General features: G+C 39.4%; 1 long non-coding RNA gene across 4 annotated transcripts in view; it reads right to left on the bottom strand.

Annotated features, from left to right (window-relative positions):
• LOC102163217 (uncharacterized) overlaps window positions 1–25,249 on the bottom strand; it is a 58,719-nt gene extending 33,470 nt beyond the window's left edge. The window contains exons 1-3 of one of the 4 annotated variants that reach the window (XR_014830533.1): window positions 25,192–25,249; window positions 10,641–10,720; window positions 3,382–3,631 (exon numbers count right to left, since the gene is read on the bottom strand). This is a non-coding gene — a long non-coding RNA (uncharacterized LOC102163217). Of the gene's footprint in view, window positions 1–3,381; window positions 3,632–10,640; window positions 10,764–14,265; window positions 17,914–23,915; window positions 24,489–25,191 lie in introns of those variants that run through there. The other 3 variants (XR_014830535.1, XR_014830534.1, XR_014830532.1) reach the window with 3 other exon arrangements.
• Between the last annotated feature and the right edge of the window lie 61 nt (window positions 25,250–25,310).

The raw sequence follows: 25,310 nt of genomic DNA, 5'->3' as shown, positions 1-25,310 counted from the left end.
GAGCTTATTGGTTATCTGTATATCTCCCTTGGAAAAATGTATATTTAAAGTGCTTTGCCTACTTGTGAAATGAAATTTTTTTTGGTTTTTTCCTTGTTGAGTTTCAGGAATTCTCTATATATTCTGTATATTAATCCCTTATATAAGATTTGCAGTTTTTTCTCCCATTCTGTGGATTGCATTTTAATCTGTTAATAATATCTTTTGATGCACAAAAGTTTTTATTCTCATAAAGTCCAGTCTGTCCATTTTCTCTTATATTGCATCTGCCTTTACCGTCATACCCAAGAAATCATTGCCAAATCCAGTGTCATGACACTTTTGTCCCATGTTTTCATCTGTTTTATAGTTTTTTCATATTCTCCTCTTGATTTATTTATTTATTTTCATTTTTTATTTTTTTGCCTTTTTGTCTATTCAGAGCTGCACCCACCGCATATGGAGGTTCCCAGGCTAGAGCTCTAATCAGAGCTATAGTTGCCGGCCTACACCACAGCCACAGCAACGCCAGATCCAAGCCGCATCTGTGACCTACACCACAGCTCACGGCAATGCTGGATCCTTAACCCACTGAGCGAGGCCAGGGATCAAACCTGCAACCTCACGGTTCCTAGTTGGATTCATTTCTGCTGCGCCATAACAGGAACTACCCTCTTGATTTATTTTTGAACTGTATTTTTCCAGATAAAATCTGCAGCCTAAACATGCCCTGGGTAAAATACATACAGATGTATTATTACTCATCTGCAAAACCCAAAGGCAATTAGCTATTGTGCCTGCACTAGGCTGCATGTGTGGATCTAAGTACTTGGGCTTATATGTTAAAGTAATACTTGCTGCAAGAAATAGCAAAAGCATTTAGCCCTAGTGCAGAAAAATATGATCATATTAGATAAAGTAGGGTAATAGCTAAACAAATAACCCCCCTAAATTTATAGCTGTTCAGACAAAAAGTTTCTTGTTTATGTAGCATCTAAAGCAAATACTTTTGATTAATGGCAAGCTTTCTTCAAACAGATGATTCAAAGACTTGCTCCTTCCATCTTGTGTCATCTCTAACAGGCTGCATGTTCATTTGCATAAAGCTGATGAAAGTGAACAGAGAGCGTGAAAAAGCCACACCTGCTTCTTAACCACCTTGGTTTAGAAGTGTCACGCATAAGTTCCATTCCCAAGCTTTTGGCAATGCCCAGTCACTTAGCCCTTCCTAATACAGGGTTGCTGGGAAATGAAGTCTCTGATAGCATAGCTGCTTCCCAGAGATTGCTCCATTCTTGCTACCCAATATGATAGCCACTAGCCACATGTGGCTATTGGGCCCTTGGAATGTGGTTCATCCAAATTGAAAGGTGTTGTAAGCATAAAGCACACACCAGACTTTGATGACTTAGCATGAAAATAAGGATGTAAATATCTCATTGATCATTTTTAGAGCGATCACATAATGAAACAGCAAGATTGTGGATAATTGGGTTAAATTAAATATATTATTAAAATGAATCTTTCCCGTTTCTTTTTGCTTTTTTACCAAGGCTACTAGAATATTTTAAATTGCATATGTGGCTTTCATTCTATTTCTCCGGATAGGGTTGCAATGGAAACCAGCTTCTCTGTTACACAGATTATCTCATAGGATTGAAGTAGCAGGTATTATCTGGGCCATCCACAGAATCAGAAAAAGGGGAACTGGAAAGCTCTCTGGAATCAAGATGCATGCTCTTTCTCTTTCTTTTCTCTCACAGCATCCACAGGCTCACTGGTCTTTCTCTCAATACCTACTGACTTCACTCTTCTCTTGCTTTCTCCCTCTGTCTCTTTCATCCCTGTTCCAATCAGCGGGGGGCAGGAGGCTGGGGTCAAATGGCTTGCTGCCCATTCACTAGAAGCAGTGGGAAAAGGTTCTTAGGGTAAGGGACACGGGCAGGTCAGACGAATTGACTGACGTGTTTGTTCAGTGTGTAAAATGGGGAAAGGCTACGTGAGCTTGGCAGCTGTCAACATTCCCACATTTTACTCTTAAAAGATTATATTTACTCTGAGGCTTTTTGTAAAAACTCTGTGTTGACGAGATGATACATTTAATTTGGGGGTTCACTATTTAACTCATGTCACCACTAATGAAAACATGCAACTAATCTTTACTTCTGGGGATTGTACCAATGCCCAGAAATGGTCAACCTCATTGACAAGGCTTGAATTTCCAACAGAGTACCTTGCGTTCCATGCATATTCAGAGAACATTAGAATTAGCCCAGGGGGCCAAGCTCATTAAACCATATGCAGAAATTATGAAAGAGTACAAAATTAATACATGGATAAGGTACCCCCAAGTATAACTTTCCTAGAGGGCTGGAACTTTTCAATTTTAATGCTATTCTCTGGAATTTAGGAAATGTTTCCAAATAGCCCCTTAGAACATGTATATATGACCTAGAGAGATTACCGGATGTCTTTATATTCTCAGGAAACATTTCTATGACAGATACTGTCCTAAATTCATTATCACCTTTAAAAATGTATCAGAAATGGATTTCCCAGGAGTTCCCGTCATAGCGCGGTGGTTAACGAATCCGACCAAGAACCATGAGGTTGCGGGTTCGATCTCTGCCCTTGCTTAGTGGGTTAAGGATCCAGCATTGCATGAGCTGTGGTGTAGGTCGCAGACGCGGCTCGGATCTGGCATTGCTGTGGCTCTGGCGTAGGCCGGTGGCTACAGCTCTGATTCGACCCCTAGCCTGGGAACCTCCATATGTCGCGAGAGCGGCCCAAGAAATGGCAAAAAGACAAAAAAAAAAAAAAATGCATTTTCCAGATTATCATCTTCCACTTAGAAAAAAAAAATGGGGTCCAGGGGCCCTGCAGAGTCTGGACAGCCAGTAATGCGCAAGGATCCTGGCCATCAGGGAGGGAAAGGAGGTGGGAGATAGTGAGGAAAGAGGGGACAGAAGGGTCAACAAACACACTTTTTGCCACCTTTATTTTTCTGATGGAACTTGAGCTTTGACAATGGTGGTTCTTTGAAGGGTCCAATTTTCATAGCTCTGCTTTGAGGCTATGACCTTCAAGTTGGTAGGAGATGCCTAAGTCCCTGAGGTTCTTTTGAACTTGACTCAGTTAGTGGATGATCTTCTAGAAATGAGCTAACATTTCCTGCGGCATTTTTTAGGATGCTGAGCGGGGCCAGCTGTAAGCTGACTTGTTGAGAATACACACTTTGCCTTTTTCTCTCTAGCAAAGCTTACTCAGAGCCCAGTGGGCTTATAGGTCTGCCAGGAGATGCCCTCCACTCGGCGCATGCATTGACCTGGGACTACCATCTCCACTGGCATAATGACATACCTCCCAAGAAGCCTAGCTTATTCCTCAGGGGGATTTTCTTACCTTCTCACTAGGTGGCGATGAGGTGAGTATACTTCTGCTAGCTGTATCTCCCCTCTCAGCTTGGAGAGAGACAAATTCCAGAAGGAGTACTTTGCCAGGAAGTGGGAAGCAGCCAAGCAAACAGCTTAGGTATCTTCTACAACTTGCGGATGGCTTTGAGGACTACACATAAGTCTTGAGAGAATCATTGATCCTGTAATTTCTATCACAGACAGTAGTTTTTAGCTCATGTTCTTTCCAGCACATGTTCCTAAAATTAAACACACATCTTAGGCATGTTCATAGCACTTGACATCTAGAGCTAGATTATTAGCTCTATGAAGACAGGGATCACTTCTTCCTTTCTGGTTTTTCCCAGTGTCCTTAGAGCTAAACATTGACTGAATGAACAATGAATTTGCTTTTACTCTTGGTGTTATGTTGTCTATGTTGACTGCATCTTTGCTATAGGGATTCTCTTAGGGACGAATAAGATCTGTTTTCCTTTAGTCTGAGTCTAGGAGACAGCTTTATCAGGGAACCACTTAGTAAAAATTATTTGCTAATAAACAATTGGACAAGAACTCCTAGATATTTTCATTACAGAGAACAAAATAACCCTTTCTCTAAAGCATGGGGTTTTTTCCCCCACTTGCTATGTGAAAATAAAAAATAACAAAGATCGCAGCAATAATAAATGGGATCTGTGCAAAGCTCTTATTATGTGGAAAAAACAACACTTTCTCACACCCTAGTTCATCCGAAGCTTAGAGCAATTTTCTCAGAAACGGAGCTGACATTATAATCTGTTGTATTAATAAAAGAAAAACTTAAGATCCAGATAGTTGCAGTGCATGTCTCCAATAAAACTAGAGGGGTTGGGGTCATTAATTATAACGTGCTGCTTATTTTAACTTTGAAATCTGGATACAGAATCCCATATGTTGTCTCAGGTTACAGATGCCATTGTAGCCTGAACCACTATTTTATGTCTGACTCCTCCACATCCTTCAGATCTCAATTCAAATGTCTCTTCTTTAAGGAAGTCTTCTATTTCCAAAGCTGGGTCGGGTCTCCCTAAACTATGCTCTCATGGTGCCTGATTTTGTACATGGCACCTATCATCGTTGTCTCTTATGGGCTATTTTGGTGGCATTATGTGATTACTATACTGTCTCCTTAACCAGGAGGCATGCCATGTTACCATGGTACTCCGGGAGCTTACCATGGAGTAAGCATTCAGTAAATACCATTACATTAATAAGTAAAGGAACAAATGTTGAATTTTTTTAAATGGAGTTTAAAGTCCTAGAAGGAATTCAAAGAGAAGGTAAGAACTGGAATGGGTTTTCAGAGGATTTGAATTGATGTCTACATTTCAAAAGAATTCAGAAGAATTTTAAAAATTTAAGTAAATGTAGCAAAGAGATAATTCAATCAGTTATTACTAAGATACATGACTTTTGTAATTACATATATGCACTAAAGGACTATTTAAAGCATTTAAAATAACTTCTTAACATCCATAAATCTGTAATACAATTTTAACTTATTTTTAAACTTGACTTATGTTATGCTTTCCTTATAAAAGCCTAGGTTAAATCATGAATTTCATTAATTTTTCCTTCCTAAAGGTCTGTTAAGATAAAAACATTTCATTCATCTCATCTATAGCAATATATCTTATTAAACTGATTGTGAGTGAGGAAGAAAATGGCTAGAAAATGTCAAGAAGCAGAAATAATGTCATAATATATATGAATTAAATTTATAGGAAAATTTACCCTACTTCTGACTTAGAACAGTTTTATAGGGCAGTAAGACATCAAAAAAAATTTTTTTAAGTTGACTCACGGAAGAAAAGAAAGTTTAGGGGTTTTTCTAACTTTTCTTCGTTTACGATAAAAACAACCGCCATTCAATAGAATTCAAAAGTAAGACATTTAAATGTGGAAAAAGAAAAAAAAATGTAGCTAAAAAAAAAAAAAACTCATCTGGAGTTTCCACTGTGGCACAGTGGAAATGAATCCGACTAAGAACCATGAGGTTGCAGGTTCGACCCCTGGCCTCACTCAGGGGGTTAAGGATCCAGCATTGCTGTGAGCTGTGGTGTAGGTCGCAGACACGGCTCAGATCCCAAGTTGCTGTGGCTGTGGCATAGGCCAGTGGCTACAGCTCCAATTCGACCCCTGGCCTGGGAACCTCCATATGCCATGGGTGTGGACCTAAAAAGCAAAAAAAAAAAAAAAACCCAAAAACCTTATCTTACTAAAATTGTTAACATTCTAATGTGAAAAATTACGGCTAATTTTCTTTCAGTCTAAATACTGAAAAGATAATTATAGAAACATTTTAATTTTCTTAATTTTTTTCATATTCACATCTATGCCCATATATGTTGCATTAAGATATCTGCAGATTTTAGACAAAGAAAATAATACCTAAACTAGCAAGTGCAAAAAATAAAAAAGGATTTGGGGAGAAATTCTTGAGACAATTTCCTTAATATAAAGACTCAATATAAGAACATATGTGTCTCAGTATAAAGATGTATGTATACATATAATACAAATATATATATATACACATTTATATGACTGAGTTATTTAAATAAGAGATTAAGTCAGAGCAGAGCAAGCCAAGAAGACTGCTTGGGGAGAATAAAAGGAAGTATGTATAGTTAGGGGATTTTATTAGAATAGAAAATAGGTGAATCTATAGACCTTTAAAGAGCTGGTTCCCGTAAATACGTCTTTTCCTTGATAAACTGTAATTTCCTACTCGTGTGTTTAGCTTAATAGCAGAGTTTTACCTTAATCAAAAGTTAAGTAGGCTTACTAAAATTCTTGAGTGCTTTGTTTTGGTGAATTCCATAGTTGCTATGATGCCAATTCGCAGGAGTCTGACATAAATGATACATAATGCTAGAAAATTGAGTTTAAAATACACTTCTCTTTTATATTCTCATTCCCATAATAGAAGAATAGAAAATTGAGTTTAAAGCCGCTGTGTTACTGACACTTCAAATAAGATTTAATTAGTTTCTCTGACAAAGCAGTAAATCTTTAAATTAAAGAGTTCAGAAGTGCTTAGCCCCATAAATTCTCTAAGGAAATTTAAATAGGAATAATAAGTTTTAAACACATCTTTCTTGGTTCTTCCCATGAGGCAGCCAGTGTTGGCCCTTGACAAATGGCAAATATAAATATACCTTGAATCTATAAGCGTCCAGCTCAGGAATTTACTAAAATAAGACTTTCTGATGTCCGGAAATTAGAAGTCCACCTCCAGAATGTCAGAGAATGATATAGATGAAATATTAATCAATCAATAAATGTCATCTTTTTCTATAACAATAGCCAACACTTACTAAGTGCTTACAAAATGCTGTGGCTTACTTTAAGTATTTTACACGACTGAATTTTTAAACCTATATAAACCTTATGTGGTTGGAGCTCTTACTATTCCCTTTATCTTACTTTATTTTATTTGTCTTTTGTCTTTTTAGGGCCACACCCATGGCATACAGAGGTTCCCAGGGAGGAGTCGAATCAGAGCTGAAGCCATCGTCATACTCCACAGCTCATGGCCACGCCAGATCCTTAACCCACTGAATGATGCCAAGGCTTGAATCCAAATCCTCATGGATACAAATCAGGTTCATAACCACTGAACCACAATGGGAACTCCTATTCCCAGTTTAGAGAGGAGGAAACCAGGGCTTCAAGTCTAGTGACTTCCTAAGAATATACTGATAAATGATGTCTGTAGCAAAGGCCATGTATGTGCCAACAATATTCCCTTGGTCTTAACAATGCAGTGCACACCCAGGCCTTAATTCTAACTGCTAGGGCCTGCTGTGGGCACTTTATGCTGTAGAAAAACAGGCCAGAAAACCCAGAACTAAAATCTGACCCGATCTCCTCCCAAGAGTGCTAGATCAGTGATGGATGGGATTTGGTATAAAATATCTCAGGTTCCTCACCTTTCAGACAGGATAAGTCAGATGCACGTGTTCTATATTGCCTGCTAAGAGTTCCCAAGTGGGATTAAACTTTTGTGACCCACAGTTCCATGATTATAACTTACTTGAAAATTCATCATTAATTGGTTGTCTCCCCCCCCCTCGCTTTCTTTTAAGGGTGCAACTGCACCGTATGGAAGTTCCCAGGCTAGGGGTTGAATTGCAGCTGCAGCTGCAGTTCTACACCACAAAAATGCCAGATCCAAGCTGCATCTGTGACCTAGGCTGTAGCTTGCAGCAACGCCTGATCTTTAACCCACTGAGTGAGGCTAGAGATTTGCATCCTCACAGACACTATGTCAGGTTCTTAACCCACCATGCAACAGCAGGAACTCTTCCCTCCCCTTTCTCATTTCCTTAATCCTTACCAATGATTTCAGGGATTATGCCCCCATCAACTGTTTTCTCTCATTTCATTATTCTTAGAGTTTGTTCCTACTAAAAAGAACTCTGGACAGGATTAGAACCCAAGAAGTCTGGCCACAGAGTCTAAGTGTTTAATGCCTACAATATACTGCCCATTCTCTGATGATAAATATTTTGTAAAAATTATCTCAAGTCATGATAAGAGGAAGAATTTTTGTCTCAATTTTACATTCCAACTTCTTTTCAGGAACTGCGAAGGGTCTGCAGTTTTACTTTTCTTGCCAATAAACAAATTAGCCTGCCACAGTTTCCTGGTTGGAGGAAGACATGAGATTCCTGGGTCAGAGACAAAAGACTCTATGACACACAGCAATGGCAGTAGCCAAAGAATCTTCATTTGGCCCAGCTCCCCAAGGCCCACTTCCCAAAGGGCGGCACTGACAAGCCCAGGTGGATAACTGCACATGCAGTATACTGTGTTAGGGGAGAGAAACCCTGAGGTTAGGGAACCCAAGCCTTTTATACAGGACAATAAACATGCTTGCTTTTGGCTTCAGAGAGACATTTTCTTTGTTTTGCAAGAAAATGCAAAACATTTTGGATGTTAGCTATCCAAAAGTCTTTAAAAGATAATCTGTAATATGGAGTTCCTGTTGTGGCTCAGCAGGTTAAAGTGTCCATAAGGACAGGGATTCTATCCCTGGCCTTGCTCAGTGGGTTAAGGATCCAGCATTGCCCCAAGCTAAAGCATAGGTTGCAGATGCAGCTCAAATCCCTACTTGCTGAGGCTGTTGTATAGGCCACCACCTGCAGCTCTGATTAGACCTCTAGACTGGGAACTTCATATGCCACAGGTGTGCCCCTAAAAAAAGAAAACAACAACAACAAAGATAGTCTTTAATAAAAGCAATCCATGCCTCACTCGAGAGGTGTGCAGATATGCAAGAGCTCTCTGAAGAATTGTATTCTATGTTCTGAAATCAAAAACGACATTCCTAATTTCATCACATGACAGAAACATAATTATGCCTCACAAAAAAATGGCAAAATCAAGAAAATGGTAAATTTTCAAAATTATTGCATTGTTCTTAGTTTTTACGTTTTTTTTATTTTGTTTTCAAAGCATAAACACATTTTCCTCTGATGCCCACAATAATCTTGTCAGTTAAGTACTTTATAGCTGATGGAAAAATGACTCAGAAGATAAAGAGCTTTTCTATACTCATCTAGCAAGTGGTGGATCCTAAAGTCAAACCTAGAACTTCTTACCCCAAAGCCACCAAACATTTGACCAATAGCACTAGAGTAGACAGACAACTGCTCGGAATTTAAAACCTAAACAATTTAGAGGTTTTATACATTTCTTCAATGCTGCCATGCTCCTATGTCAGAATTTTGGGAGCAGAACTAAAGACACAAGCTAGCGTGAAGGGAAGGATGGAAATGGAGGAAAAGGCATAAATACGTTCTCTGCTCAATTTCCCTTTTCCATGTTCATTTTTAAGGTGAATTGCACTGTGTAAATCAATCACTGCTTTAAAAAAAAAAAGGTCCCAGAAATTCATGAGTTTGGACTTGATCTATGAAAAAACTCTCTAATTATCAGAATTATAGCATTTTCACTCAAATGGATGCAATACATATTTATTTCAGAATTTCATGCATTTTTCCCATCAGGGAAATATGCCACAATTTCGGTGCATTCAAAGCTCAAGCTAATGTTACATTTTTGGACATACTGTTTATAGCATCAGGGTGCCATTGTTGATGACATATATGATACCTGAAAAAAGTATATAAATCAAGTTCTACTACATCAAATTATGGTTGCAGTGCATTATGGAAATGTGTTACTTAAAGGAATCCTATAGTGTATCATTTTGTAAAACAACTGCACTTAGAGAGACATTACGACTAGTGGCAAAAGCCTTGGCCAAAGAGTACAAATTCTGGGATTCTAGTGTTGCCGCCCCTTTGTCTCATTTGTAACAAGGGGTGGGAACAACGAACTTGATAATCTCTAAATATCTCCAAGTCAGATTTCCCTTTTCTGGAGTGCAGTGATTAATATGTTAGCATAGAAGCAGACTGATGTGGTTTGACTCTCAGCTGTGTCACTTACTGGATACACACCTTCCTGCAAGTTATATAACTCTTCTCACACCTTTTCCTAATTTGCGAAATAAAGATTTTATATATGCTCAAACAATACTTGAGAGTATTACATTAAATTAGATAACACTTATTAAGCTCTCTGTTCAGTGCCTGGCACACACTAAGCACTCAATAAGTTGCAATCGTGATCATTCAGTCTACATTTTCATGCATCAAATTCACTTACTGTGAGACTTCTATAATATATGCGCATCCTGGACTCTTCAATTAAGTCTGACTCTAAGTAATTTAATCATTGTAGTCATATTTTTCTAATATTTTATTGAAAAATTTCAAAACTACTGTAAAGTTGAAAGACCTAGGCTGTGAATATTTATCTACCCACCACCTAGATCCTACAATTAACATTTTTCTAGATGTGTGTCATCACATATCTGTTTTACCCACTCCTATATCCACCCAGGAAGCCTTCTGTTTTGATGTATTTGAAGTTCAGTGGAAAATATGAATATGCTTCTCTCCTAAACGTATCAGCCTGCTTATTGTTAAATAGAGTCCAGACATTGTTTGGGGGCCTTTTTTCCCCATTTGGGGTAAAACTTCACATACAAAAAACTATGCATATATTTTTACAGTCTAGGGTGAAATAAATATTTTAAATTGACTCTCTGATGAATTAAATATTCAAAATGAAATCACCAATTATATTTGCTGTAACTTGTAACATAATGCATTGCAATGCCTTTAAAATTGTTGTGCCAAAGGGAAATCTTACCTTATAGGTCAGTTACTTGGCCATGTTCAATTTGATCTTGGTGTCATATATCCAAATCCATTTGTGTGTCTATTTGTAAACTATAATAAAAAAGTCCAGCACATGAAAAACATTGTAACTATGTGTGGTGATGGATGTTAACCAGACTTATTGTGATGATCATTTCACAATGTATACACATGTTGTCATCGTGTTGTACAGCAGAAACAAATAGAATGCTAAATGTCAATTTTATCTCAATTTTTCAAAAAGAATAAAAGTAAGTCTATAAATATGTAATAAGAAGACTTCAAAAATAAAGACTTATTTATGTGTAATAAGAAGACTTCAAAAATAAAAATAAAATGAATACTGCAGGTCAATGACAATCGTCACATTCTTGTTCTCCAAATATTTTTTACTTTTTATTAAAATATAGTTGATTTACAACATAGGACCAATTTCTACTGTATAGCAAAGTGACATAGTTATATATACATTCTTTATCTCATACTATCTTCCATCCTGTTCTATCCCAAGAGATTGGATATAGTTCCCCATGCTATATAGTAGGACCTCATTACTTATCCATTCTATTTTTTTTTTTTTTGTCTTTTTTTTAAGGGCTGCACCAGTGGCATATGGAGGTTCCCAGGCTGGGGGTCGAATTGGAGCTATAGCTGCCAGCCTACGTTACAGCCACAGCAATGCCAGGTCCAAGCTGTGTTTGCAATCTATACCACAGTTCACAGCAATGCTGGATACTTAACCCACTGAGCAAGGCCAGGGATAGAAACTGCATCCTCATGGATGCTGGTCAGATTCGTTTCCACTGAGCCACGACGGGAACTTCTGCTTGTCCATTCTAAATGTAATAGTCTGGAGTTCCCATTGTGGCACAGTGGAAATTACTCCGACTAGGAACCATGGGGTTGCCGGTTCAATCCCTGGCTTCGCTCAGTGGGTTAAAGATCTGGCGTTGCTGTGAGCTGTGGTGTAGGTCGCAGACATGGCTCAGATTCCACGTGGCTGTGGCTGTGGTGTAGGCTGGCAGTTGCAGGTCTAATTAGACCCCTAGCCTGGGAATCTCCATATGCTGAGAGTGCGGCCATAGAAAAGACAATAAATAATAAATAAATAAATAAATAAATGTAATAGTTTGCATCTACTAAACCCCAACTCCCAGTCCATTCCATTTCTTCCCTCTGCCCCTTGGCAACCCCAAGTCTGTTCTCAATGTCTGTGAGTCTGTTTCTGTTTTGCATATAGGTATATTTGTGCCATATTTTAGATTCCACACGTATAAGTGATATCATCTGGTGTTTGTCTTTCTATTTCTGACTTACTTCACTTAGTATGAGAGTCTCAAGATGTATCGATGTTGCTGTGAATGCCATTTTTATGGCTGAATAGTATTCCATTGCATATATGTGCTTCGTTCATTCATCTCTTGATGGACTTTTAGGTTGTTTTCATGTCGTGACTATTATTAATAGTGCTTCAATGAACATTGGGTTGCATGTATCTTTTTGAATTATTTTTTTGTCTGGATATATGCCCAGGAATAGGATTGTTGGATCATAGGGTAGTTCTAGATTTAGTTTTCTGCAGAACCTCCATTTTATTTTCCATAGTGGTTGTATCAATTTACATTTCCACCAACAGTGTAGGAGGGTTTCCTTTTGGTTCTTCAACTTTTGATTCCACAATTTCAAAGCATTTAAACTCAGTAGTTCCCATGTACAACACTAAGGGAAAGATGCCTGAAGAGATCCTCTATTGAAGGAAGAGAATTGACAATCTTGAGTTTTATTGGGTGTATGCTAAGAAAAAGGATTTCAACAAAATTATCCCCTAAAGAGCACCTGCTCAGCATGTTTTATAATTCACACCTACTCTCTTCCCATCTCTCATAATAGATTTGATGAACAAAGTATACCTTGGATAGAAAAAAAGTTCCACTGGAAAAAAGCAACAATTAATCCTAGCTGAGTCCCTCATATATATCTACATGTTCCAGTGAACTAAAGAAATTCATTTAGCTCCAAAACCTCTGTTGAAACAAGTTCCTTTCTCTAACATGTGAGAAGAACGTATCTGGCAAAATTCAGTTTTTCCTAGCCAATTTATGTCTTAAGGCACATATAGATGGTCTTCCTAAGTAAAGATTATGATAAAATGGATAGAGTATTATTACATTTTCAGGCCATCACTCAAAATGGCAACAAAGTATAGAGCATCCCTTGTGTCCGCAAGGGACTGGCCCCAGACCCAACATGGATAGAAAAATCCATGGATGCTAAAGTCCTTTATGTAAAATGTCAAAGTGTTTATTTGCATATAACCTATGCACATCCTCTGGCAAACTTTGTCACCTCTAGATTACTTATGATACTTAATACAATGTAAGTGCTGTGCAAATTGTTGCCAGTGTGTGGCAAATTTAAGTTTTGCTTTTTGGAAGTTTCTGTAATTTTTTTCCAAATATTTCCAACACTCAGTTGCTTGAACCCCCAGATGGGGAACCCCCTGGATACAGAGGGCCAACTGTAGTTCCAGGGTCTTAAGCAAAGACTTTCCATCTGTTAGTCATTCAGCAACATTTGCTTACTACCCCTCCAAGAGAAGAGCACTCAATAAGGTACCAAAAAAAAAAAAAAAACCATTTTTATTCTCAACTTGCCCATTACCCTGTATGGAAGAATATGTGAAATAGATGATTCAGCAGAAAAATGACATACCTGTGAGACGTGCAGACTCTAGAATCGGATGACTCTAAAATTAGATAAAAGCATTTGAATCCCTCTTTCATAACTTAGTGATGTAGTGACTGACTTGAGGCAAATGACTTAACCTTTCTCAGTATGACAAGTTACTTAACCTCTTTGAGACATGATTTTCTGATTTGTAAAATAAGAAAAAATAAAACAACAACAGATTTACCAAGTGCTTATAATTTGCAAGGTGCTGACCCAAGGGCACTGGAGTTTCCTTAACTCATTTAATTCTCATAACAACCACACAAGGTAGGTATTGTTACACATCCTCCTTCTATAGGAGCACCCAAGTCATTCAGCTAATGAGTACAGTGCCTGGGCTTGAACCCAGAGCTCTTCATGGTGATGCTAGTAATAGCGAATATGCAGGCTTGCTTTAAAAATGAAGTGAGAAAAGTTGAGGCATGAAAGACATGTGGTAGATGTTTAATCAATGGTAGCCTCCTTTCCTTTGCAGTAGTGTACCCAACTAAGAACACCTGCAAACTGTACTTTAGATATTTTTTATTTACTTATTTATTGAAGTATAATTGGTGTACAGCATTATATGTTACATATGTACCATATAGTGATTCATAAATTATAAAGATCAGATATTTTCTTACTTTTAGAAAGTTTGTGAATGTAAAAGAACAACAGATTAAGAATCGATCTAACCTAAATATAAAATACTAACATCTATTCCCAAAGTAAAGGTTTCTTGTTATACCAGCTCTTTACATCTTTGGGAGACACACACAACTTTGATACTAAGGAGTAGAGACAGGATCAAGAGCAAGAAGGGTTCCAGAATAATTAATAAGCAGTTTGGCATCAACCTAGTACAAACATTTCTAGGCTAAGTATCCCAACACAAAGTTCTCACATACCTACCCACTCCCTTAGGAGGGTCTAAAATGAACCCAAGGTCACACTTCATTCTTGGAGGTGTCTTGATTAATTTCCATGGTAATATGGAGGGGAGCCAATCTCTGATCAGGAAGTGGAGTGAAGAACAGAATTCCAGGACTCTCCCCAGGAGCCACACCAGGAAAAGAGGAGTTCCCAGAAAGCCACATGGGTCCCTCTCTTGAGAGTCTCAACTCCTGATTTCTTCCTCATATACTGACTCCAGTAGGGCATATGTTTGAATCTCACTGTTGCATTATTTTCCCGTATGTTTTACATAGACATTTTTGTCTTATAGGGAATCTAAGAAAAATGATAAACTTATTTTTTCCTTTTTCATGATCCTGCCCAGCTAGTGGACCTTGTTTCCAGGTCCACTTAGTATCTATGGTGTAATAATTAATGCTAAGGGGGTGGTGGCTTCTCCCCCCAAGGATTTACTTTTGAAAAAACTTTAGACATGCCTATCCAATAATGGAGCTGATGGTTTTGGGGCTCAGAGTGGAGTGCTACGAGGTTTGGAGAGACAGCATGGAACCTCTAACCCATATCCCATAGCTAACTGTCTTGCCCGCCTAAGCTGATGGCTAATTTGGTGTTTTTGTGCATATGGCTCGCCCTGTTTGGTTTTTAGAGGGGGGCATTGCAGAAGGTAAAGAAGCCTCTTCATCCCTTGTCAAGTTGCTCTGTGCGGTCAACCACCTTTTCCTCATTTTCCTGTGGCTCTCCTGAGATACAGAACCCGTGCAAGCAGGGAGCAGAGAAGAAAATTTCCCTGGCACCTCTGAGAGTGAAGCCTGGGACCCCAGAGAGAAGCGTGCAGGTGTCTGTATAAATGCGCATATCCAGAGTATCTTTTAGAAACAAGCTGCACCTTTCTGTGGGTCCACACACACGCACGCACACACAATTGCCTCTCCTTCAAACATATTAATCTCCATGTGATATCTCTTCAAACAGAGATAACTGTGTGGCAGCTTGTTGACTTCCAAAATCTATACTACCCCAATGATTAGTATAAAATAGGCTCACTTCCCTTGCTATGAACTGAATTAAAATAGATGGGTAATCTAGTTGGGGCCAATAAGCCCAGAGAGAGTTTTATGGGATTGCTTCTGGGAACAGTATCCTAGTTCATCCCACAGAGCCATAAGAAAGAGACAATCTCTTGTCTTTCTTTAGTCTGGACTTTTTTGCATCTGTGAAACAAATAGTGGCTTCAGTCAACACCCTGTCAGCCCAAGGCCAGGACCAGGAAGACTGATGAAGCTGGTCTGGAGTAATGATGTGCCATGCCTAGAACCCATATTAACTCTGAACTTCTTGGGAATGCCATTGTGACCCAACAAGTATCCATGAGCACACAGGTTCGATCCCTGGCCTGGTTCAGTGGGTTAAGGATCCAGTGTTAGCATGGGCTGTGGTGTAGGTCAAAGACATGTCTTGGATCTGGTGTTGCTGTGGCTATGGTGTAGGCCAGCAGCTGCAGTTCCAATTTGAATCCTAGCTGGGGAACTTCCGTATGCCTCAGGTAAAGCCCTAAAAAGACAAAAAACAAAAACAAAATAACTCTTAACTTCTTGTATACGAGATAATAGATTTGATTGTGGCAGATGCCAAATTCACTTTGGTTTTCTGATACATGCAACAAAAATAATTTAGTTGATTCAGGTGCACTTATGTTTATAGGAAATCTTAATTGTTCTATTGCTTTGATATAATAATTTGATAACTGCTAAAATTCTTTGAGTTCAGACAACATGCCAGGTATTTATATAAAGTACAACCTGCTGGCTTGTTTTAAAAAGTGCTATTGCTTATAATCAATCCACCTGTAATTTTTCTCCATCTCTACGCATGGTCACTTGTTGCCATACTGGTTAGTGCGATGTTAGATGGTAGATGTGTAAATTCACCAAAAATAGACGGTAAATAGTTTTATCAAACTAGAGCCATATGGACCATTTCTTTTACTTCTAAAAGTTTGGATATAATTATGGAGAAAGAACTGACTTCTTAGCAACAGACATAAGAAATATACAGATAATATAGCATCATACTTTCAATCAAAATCTTAGGGATGAATTTAATTTGCCATGTACCTAATGCTAACATAAGATTCATAACCTGTCAGTTTGTTGTAATGATGTAAGGTCCAGCCTTGCTGCCCTCTTGTACATGACAAAAGTGACATGGCAGCGAAGAGAGGATTGCAGAAGTGCAAATGATGACAAATTGCAGCATATATAATGTACAAACCCAAAGTTTATCATTTGTATGTTTTGGAAAGAAAGAACGCAATATAAGACAGATCATGAGATGGGACAGCCAGGTTACACTGCTTTGTGTGTTTATTTTTCAAAGTCCATCCTTTAACCTTAAAATAAGCATAACAGGGGGGAGGGACTGGGACGGACTGGGAGCTTGGGGCTAGTAGATGCTAACTATTACATTGAGAATGGATAAGCAACAAGGTCCTACTGTATAACACAGGGAACTATACCCAATCTCCTAAAGCAGACTGTGATGGGAAATAACACCAAAAAAAAAAAAAAAAAAAAAAAGAATATAGGAACTCCCGTCATGGTTCAGCGGAAACGAATCTGACTAGTATCCATAAGGACACAGGTTCGATCCCTGAGCTCGCTCAGTGTATTAAGGATCTGGTGTTGCTGTGACCTGTGGTGTAGGTGGCAGAGGTGGCCTGGATCCCGTGTTGCTGTGGCTGTGGTGCAGGCCAGCAGCTACAGCTCAGATTCAACACCTAGCCTGGGAATCTCCCTATGTTGTGGGTGTGACCACAAAATAAATAAATTACTTAAATAAGCATAATAGATTTAAAATTTTCCTAGAATTGTATTGAAACTGAATTTTTAACTACAGAGAGGCTATCTTGACAATTTAAAATTTGTTAAAGATTTTGAAATGGCTTGAAAGTCAAAGCAGAGCCCCACCGTTGTTTCTTCTTTTTGGTTGTTTTTGGGACACTTGTTGCTCCTGCGTCTCCCTGAGAGGGCAGATGACTTGGGAGCGTCCTCCACAGTTAAGAGGCCACTAGAAAACAGGCCCAGCGAAGTGAAAGTTGCAGGGAAAATGAGTGCTGGTTGGAAAGTGATGCGACTGAGACGACGGAAGTACAGGTACCAGATACGGAAGACAGGGAGCCACTTGTGTAAGGGATGATGGGACTGGTTATCTGGGAATAGATCAAGCAAATAGGATGTGGTGGCGGCTGCCAGAATGTAGGTCAAAAATGGTACTAGAAATGAACCATAAAACAATTGTTAATATTCTTTGAGTGCAAAGTGCATGCTAGGTGTCATGCTAAATACTTTATCTCCATTGTTTCATTTAATCCTTACACTAGCCTTGTGAAGTTGGCATTATTATTAACCTAATTTCACCAATAAGAATAAATGGGGCTCACCTGATACATGGTAAACTCAGATTAGAATCCATGTAGTCTGGGAATTCCTATTGTGGCTCAGTAGTAATGAACCCGACTAGTATCCATGAAGATACAGGTTCGATCCCTGACCTCGCCCAGTGGGTAGGGGATCCGGCATTGCTGTGAGCTGCGGTGTAGGTCATAGATGCGGCTCAGATTCCACGTTCCTGTGGCTGTGGCATAGGCTGTCAGCTGTAGCTCTGATCTGACCCCTAACCTGGGATCTTTCATATGCAGCTGGTTCAGCCCTAAGCAGCAAAAACAAACAAAAAAAGAATCCATGTAGTCTGAGTCCATAGCTGGCATGCTTAACCTCGGTGCTATACTATTTCATGGTTTACAATATTAGTGTATTGGTGGAAATTCCCTGGTGGCTCAATGGGTTAAGAATCCAGTGTTGTCACTGCTTACAGCACAGGTTCGATCCTTGACCCAGGGAACTTCTGCCTGCCATAGGTGTGGCCAAAAAGTAAAATAAAAATAACAATAAAATATTAGTGTATTGGCAATGCACAGCTGCTGCTCATCTATATGATGGTTTTAATGCAAATTAGAAACGACCAAAGGGTCCTGCCCACCATCCAGTGAAAACTAGCCCATAGCTTAGAAGGCAGTTGGCATGCTCTTCAAGGAAACAGGTGCTCCTTCCTTCAGGTAATGACAGAACTTGCAAGGGCATGTGTCTTGGATATCAGCCTCTGTGGACCTCCTCAGCAAGGCACCTCCTTACAGAGTGCACAGACTTGACAACTCTAAGAGGGGGCTTTAAAAAATGGATGTGAGTGTATATTTCCCTTTTTATCAGTCAAAAGTCTTGTTCTCAAGCACTCAACACTGACATTCCTTGTTCACCACCCCCCGCTTTTTTTGTCTTTTTAGGCTGCACCAGCGGCATATGGAAATTCCCAGGTTAGGTGTTGAATCGGAGCTACAGCTGCCGGCCTATGCCACAGCCACAGCAGTGCCAGATTCGAGCCAAGTCTGCGACCTACACCACAGCTCATGGCAATGCCAGATCCTTAATCCACTGAATGAGGCCAGGGATCGAACCTGCATCCAGGGATGCTAGTCAGACTGGTTTCTGCTGAGCCACGATGGGAACGCCCCCTGTGTGCTCTGAAGATCTAATCTCCACCCTTCTTCATTCTGCTGTGTTGGAAGGCTGACCTTTATGGACTCCACCAATGTGCTTCCTCACATTCCAGCTTCCACGTAGCCTTATCCAATGGGTGGCACCAGCCAGAAGTCCAAGGGAAGGAGAAGACCCTGGCTAGGGTATTTTGTCTCCGGGCTACCTCCCCATTGAGTCAGTAGCTGGGTCTTATCCTAAGCCCTCAGCTTGTCTGGCAACCCTATTCCATAGCTACGGAGAGAATTCTCTCTCCAGCTTCTGGTGGCCACTTTTCCTCTTAGCCTTTCCAGCCTAGAAGTGGTGCAAGGCTCCCTGCTGTTGCTGGTCCTGAGATGCTTCATCATCCTTTGATCACTCCCTAGCTTTGCCCACACTTCTGTAAATAGTCTCTGAATTAAACTGGCCTCAATTTCCCTGTTTGAGTGGGCCATCTGTTTCCTGCCAGGACCCTGACTGATACACAGCGGAAACAAACTTTGACTATTTTAAGCAAAGATGGAATTGGGGGAAGGCATGCTGGGAGTCACAGACATGAGGGGAGGTGGGAGGATCAGGGCTGGGGAACAGGCAGGAACCCGAGGACCTGTGGAAAGCTGAGGAGCAGGAATGACAACTATAGTCACTCAGTGGGAGGAGCCCAGGCTACCCACTGGCACTGCCCTCCAACTGTCCCTGTGTCCTTCAGCCACCTATTCAAGAGTTTCTAGAAGAAAGTCAGATTGGCCAAGTCTACATGATACATCCGTAGGCTGAGCTAAGGAGTGGAGAGGGAGGATCAGGCCCCTTTGGCTATTATGATAGGAAGTGGACACCACTACCCACCAAGACCATATCCAATGGGTAAATCCTTTAAAATAAAAAATCGGGGTGCTAATAGCAACCAACCCACCCCCCAAAAAACGAGGACAAACACAGAAATAGTAACTGATAAAATAATGTGACACCGCCTTAACAATTCAAGCATCCAAAGCAACTTTTTCCAAAAGATGAAAATTCATGCAGAAATACACTTCTCAACAAGGATTCTAGTGGCAGAGAAGTACCATATCTAAAGGTCTTATGAATGAAAAATCTTTATAAGGTTTTTAACTGAGTTAGATATAAAGTTGATGGTTTCATTTTTAACCAGGTGTCTATGTTGCTCCTTTCTTAGAACCACCCATTCAATGGGTCTTCTGCCCAACAGACAGCCACTTAAGAACTAGAAGATTCAGACAGGAATAACTTCAGATCAACTTATTGCTAGGAATTAACTGATTATATCGATTTGAGGCTAAGAATTGGCCCCAACAATTTTCTAAAAAATTTGTTAGTCTCTGTCCTTTTTTTGTTGTTGTGATGTTACTGTCTCTTTCTCTTTTTTTCCAGCTTTACTGAGCTGTGGTTGACAAATAAAATTACATATAGTTTAAAAACAAACAAACAAAAATCTGTTAGTCTCTTAAAGGTTATTCTTCATCTCTACCAGCACTCCTCTACTTTATTAAGATTTTGATTTTTACTAGCTGAAGATGTGAGAATAAAGAATATAGTTTTACTGTGAAGTAAAGACAAATAGCTTAGTGAAGAAGTTTAAAGATACTATTTTATTATATTTGTTGACTGTTATATTTATAATCCACAGAATTATTACATCCAGCATAAAATTTAGACTATTTACTTGCATCTCTCTGGAACCATGCTTTGTCTCATCTCCAAGATTAACTTACCTCACAAAGACAGAGCTGATAAGTTATAAATTTCAACATGCACTTTACTTGTCACGAATGAAAGTAATACATATTCATAATTGTCCCCTGGAGGTTTCCTGGTACAGTTACTGTTATCAGTAAGAGGAAATCATTTTTCTTCAAAATAAAATTACATGAATGCAATGCTTATAATTTTTAATTGAGAATATGTATGCTGTTAAATTAGGTTAGTTGGTTGTATACATAGATACTTTTATTTCCAAAATATTAATTTACTGGATAAATTAGGAATAAACAGAACACTGTCCAGGCCAACTAGAAGATTTCTGGAGCTGCCAGTGAGATGATTTTGTTCAGCATGACAATGTGATGAAAGATTGAGGTTTTTTAAAAAATAAATTTTGTTGGAATGTAGTTGACTTACAAAGTTGTGTTAGTTCTAGGAGTACAGCAAAGATAATTATATATACACACATACACAGCTTCTTTTCCCATACAGGTTATTACAGGTATGGAGTAGATTTCCCTGTGTTGTATGGTAGATCCTTCTTATCATTTATTTTATATATATTAGTGTATATATGTCAATCCTAACCCCCTAAGTTATCCCCCTCATATTTCCCTGAGATGATTTTTTATGATATAACAGGCATTTAAGATTTCCTTTAATTCAATATGTAACTTGTCTCATGCATGCAGATATTATATGCTTCTTGATGATGTGTATATTTATAAAGAAAATGGTGAGGGCAAAGTAGAGAAGATGCATGAAGAAGATCTATAGTTTTTATATACGTAATTATCTGTGATTTATGTTCTCTATCAGATACTCCTATGTCATCCTATGAAGCACATACGAATGCTACTACTCTAAATATGTACAAATGTAACAGCCACAATACTTACTAGATGCCTGGAGGAGACAAGGGAACATAGACAACCTAGCCCTTATTTTCAAGGAATTTTTTTTTTTTTTTTTTTTTTTGGTCTTTTTGCTATTTCTTTGGGCCGCTCCCGCGGCATATGGAGGTTCCCAGGCTAGGGGTCTAATCGGAGCTGTAGCCACTGGCCTACGCCAGAGCCACAGCAACGCAGGATCCGAGCCGCGTCTGCAACCTACACCACAGCTCATGGCAACGCCGGATCGTTAACCCACTGAGCAAGGGCAGGGACCGAACCCGCAACCTCATGGTTCCTAGTTGGATTTGTTAACCACTGTGCCACGACGGGAACTCCTCAAGGAATTGATAATACCCACAAATCTTCCCCTTTCAATTTGAAAAACATGCACCTATCCCTAACACAGTCTTCGTTCAAAGACATTGATCAGAACTTTGTAAATGCACTGGTAGGCTGTCAGTTGTTTTAATAAGCAATACCTGCACAATCAAATCAGCAGGTATGATACAGTGACTATTGTGGTTTGGTATCCTGGACGCCTAGAAATTCATGGCCAAGAAGAAGCTATTGCCTTTCACTGGCTTCTCACAACCCATACTGCTTATTTCTAGACTGGGATGTAAAAAAGGGACTGGTTCACTCAATCTCCCAGTTTCTCTGATTGCACATGCTCCAAACGAATAAATGGGAATGGGGCCGCTGTTCTCCTGTGTCAGGACCTGGTCAGCATAAGTAGGAATACCAACTGGCAGGCATGTAACATCTAGTGAGTTCCTATTCCAACACTGCTGTCTCTGCTAGATCAGAGGGCATTTGGCAGAAAAACGAATATCCTGAAAGTTCATTTGCTATTTGCAAGTCAGGGAATACCACTGGACATAGAAGAATGGTCTACTGCTGCTTTAGAAAGTATTTCATAGGCAGGACGCTGGTTTCCCAGGTAGGAAAAGCTCTGATTTCTGGATTGCAATGTATAAAACGTTGCCAAATCCAAGTTGGATCTGTGGTTTCCAAATTCTGAAAGCGGGGGGGGGGGGGGGGGGGGGACTACATATTCTGTGATGGCAGGTTTCATCTGTCTTATTCACCTTAGTGACTGACCTATAGCAGCTATTAAGTAAATATTTCTTAAATAAATGAATAAACAAATGAACAAATATATGAGCAGCAGAATTTTTTACAGCAGTGGCATACGAATTCATGTTGAAGAGTTTTTTCTGGGTCTTTGTGGTTTAAAAGCCTAACGGAAGACAGTTGATAGTGATTCTTTTAAATGCAGCTAAATTTTGCTTAAGCAAAACCAAAATATGAAAATCTGGGTTCATAAAACAAATAAATTGAAGGGTGATTATATGCTTCACAATTACATGGAAATATGCCTTGATGCAGGGGGCTCCTAAATTCTGGCCCACAGTGCTTTTTCAATTGCACAGTGAAAGGAGAAAAATCAGCTCAAGCATTGTTCTTTGAGGCTCCGCTAATCAGTTTAAAGAACGGGCTCTTTATTCAAAGATTGACCTTCCACCATTTCTGCAGTTAAAATACTTAAAAGAAGAAATAAGACAATGAATCTTTGACTCTAGTCTATACTCTCAGTTAGTTATTCCTTCTTAATGCTCCTACTTGCCAAATGTGAACTGATTTTGAAAAGTACTTTACTGGTTTGTGAAATCCAAATGTGGGAGACCAGTTTAGATTCAAAATAAGATCCATTTTATACATGTATACAGCATTTTTAAAGAAAACCACATATTGAATAAAGAAGATAGTGTAATCTGGATCTTAATTACCCATGATAATAACAGCCAAGAAGTTTTAAGTGGCTACTCTGTGCACTGCTCTCAGGGCTTTTAAAAATATATTTCAGAGTAGCCGAAGGAGGAAGTATTATTATTTTTATTAGTTTTTTATTTTTTTATTTTTTTTGCTTTTTTTTAGGTCCTCACCCGCGACATATGGATATTCCCAGGCTAGGGGTCTAATCGGAGCTACAGTTGCCGGCCTACGCCTCAGCAACACCAGATTCAAGCCGCATCGGAAACCTACACCACAGCTCACAGCAATGCTGGATCCTTAACCCATCGAGGCCAGGGATCGAACCTGCAACCTCATAGTTCCTAGTTGGATTTGCTTTCACTGAACCACCAGAGGAACTCAGGGGAAGTATTATTTTCATCCCCATTTTACAGATGAGAAACTCCAGACACAAATAGTTCAATCCTTGCCCCAAAAGACATATACATTAAAAAAAAAAAAAAAAAGTGGCAGAGATGGCCCTGGAGCATATATTCTTATATTACAGAGAAAGTGGCCATAGAGCACTATGACCAACACAAAACATTGGTTGTTAATACAGTTTAGTGATTATGGAAATGCAGGTTCAATCAGCATAGAGATTATAAACACCTACCCAAGACTCACAGTATCTTACCTTTAAATCAGAGCCCCTCCCAATCTTACCTTATGGACAAAATTCTTGACCTATTTTTAGCTTCAGTATTTACATAGATATTGCTTTAAGCAACATCCTTGTTTCTTAAGCTCTGTTTTATTAGCAATACCAGAAAACAAAACAAGAAAATATTATGTTTCCAATGGGGGCATTTCAACTAAGAAGGGGGTAAAGCACAATACTTTCTGATAACTAAATCTAGAGATCAGGATTAAAGTAATTAGGGCAAATTCAACCTTATAGTGAACAATCAAAAGGTGTATTTCAGCTCACTTATTTTTTTTAAAGTATAAAAAACCCCAGCTTCCAAATACTACAAAAGTACTGAACTCCAGCTGTTTAAAAAGGCATTAAAAATAAGTTTGAAAGTATTAATACTGCAGCTTCCAAATGTAGATACCCATCTCAGTAATAAGTTCTTATTTAACGTGAGATCACAAACTTTAGTGGGCATTCACACATTCCTCTGCAGAGTCAGAAATTCAAATACCACATCGACTGAGCAAAGAGTTAAGTTAGGAAATAAAATTCGTAATAAATGCAAAGCAAAACTGATAAATCAAACTAAACTTTTTGACCACAATGCCAAAAAGTTTTGCCCGAAATTATCAGCAAACTGAAATCAAAGACAAAAAATTTTGGCTTTCAAAACCTATGGCACTCTCATAATGATAAAAATGATTTGTCAGATTAAAGATAGGTTTCTATCATCCATTTACCAAAATAGTGCACTCCATTAAGGGAGTTGTCATTTTACTTCAACGGTAAAGAAAAAGAAATATTGACACTAATAAGTCCTGGGTCCCTCAGAAAATATCAGTAAATCAAGAACTTCTGCAGTTTAAGGAAAATCTGTGGATTAAAACCTCCACTTCTCAATCCTGACAGCTGGGGTGTGCATATCCAATCCGAATACCTTGTTAGGCATACAGGACCCTAATTTCTGCCACTGCAGGTAACTCCTACACAACTATTCTTTCAACTTTCTGGCTTCTGCTCAAGTACCCATCCCTAGTACACCTGCCCTAGAAAAACACAGGAACCAGTTCTAGGACGTGGTTATCCAGCTAGCACCCCACACTCCTCCCCGAGACTACCCGCCGCCCGCCCTAGCTCGGCCCGGCCCGGCCCGGCCCACCCCAGCCCATCGCAGCGCCGCCGGGCCCAGCCCAGCGGAACCCCAGCCTACTACAGTCCTGCTCCGGCTCTCGGAACTTCCCCCGCCCACTCCGTCCACGTGAACAGGACCCCCACCGGCTCCGCACTCCACCAATCAGCAGTCACCTCCGCCCAGGATCCGGTCTCCAACGCTCCCCTTTCAAAAAGTCAGCTTACTCCTCCCGCCCTCGGTCCCGCCCCTTTCCCACCTCCCCGCCCCGCTGGCCCCTCCCACTTCCCCAACT

Source organism: Sus scrofa, chromosome 15, assembly GCF_054392235.1.
Source record: "Sus scrofa isolate SSC_HxYL_T2T_F1_AM1 chromosome 15, Sscrofa_HxYL_maternal_Yorkshire_Landrace_v2.0, whole genome shotgun sequence".
In the NCBI taxonomy this organism is placed as follows: domain Eukaryota; kingdom Metazoa; phylum Chordata; class Mammalia; order Artiodactyla; family Suidae; genus Sus; species Sus scrofa.
The sequence above is the reverse complement of the archived record's forward strand: the minus strand, read 5'-3'. Positions and strand labels throughout refer to the sequence as shown.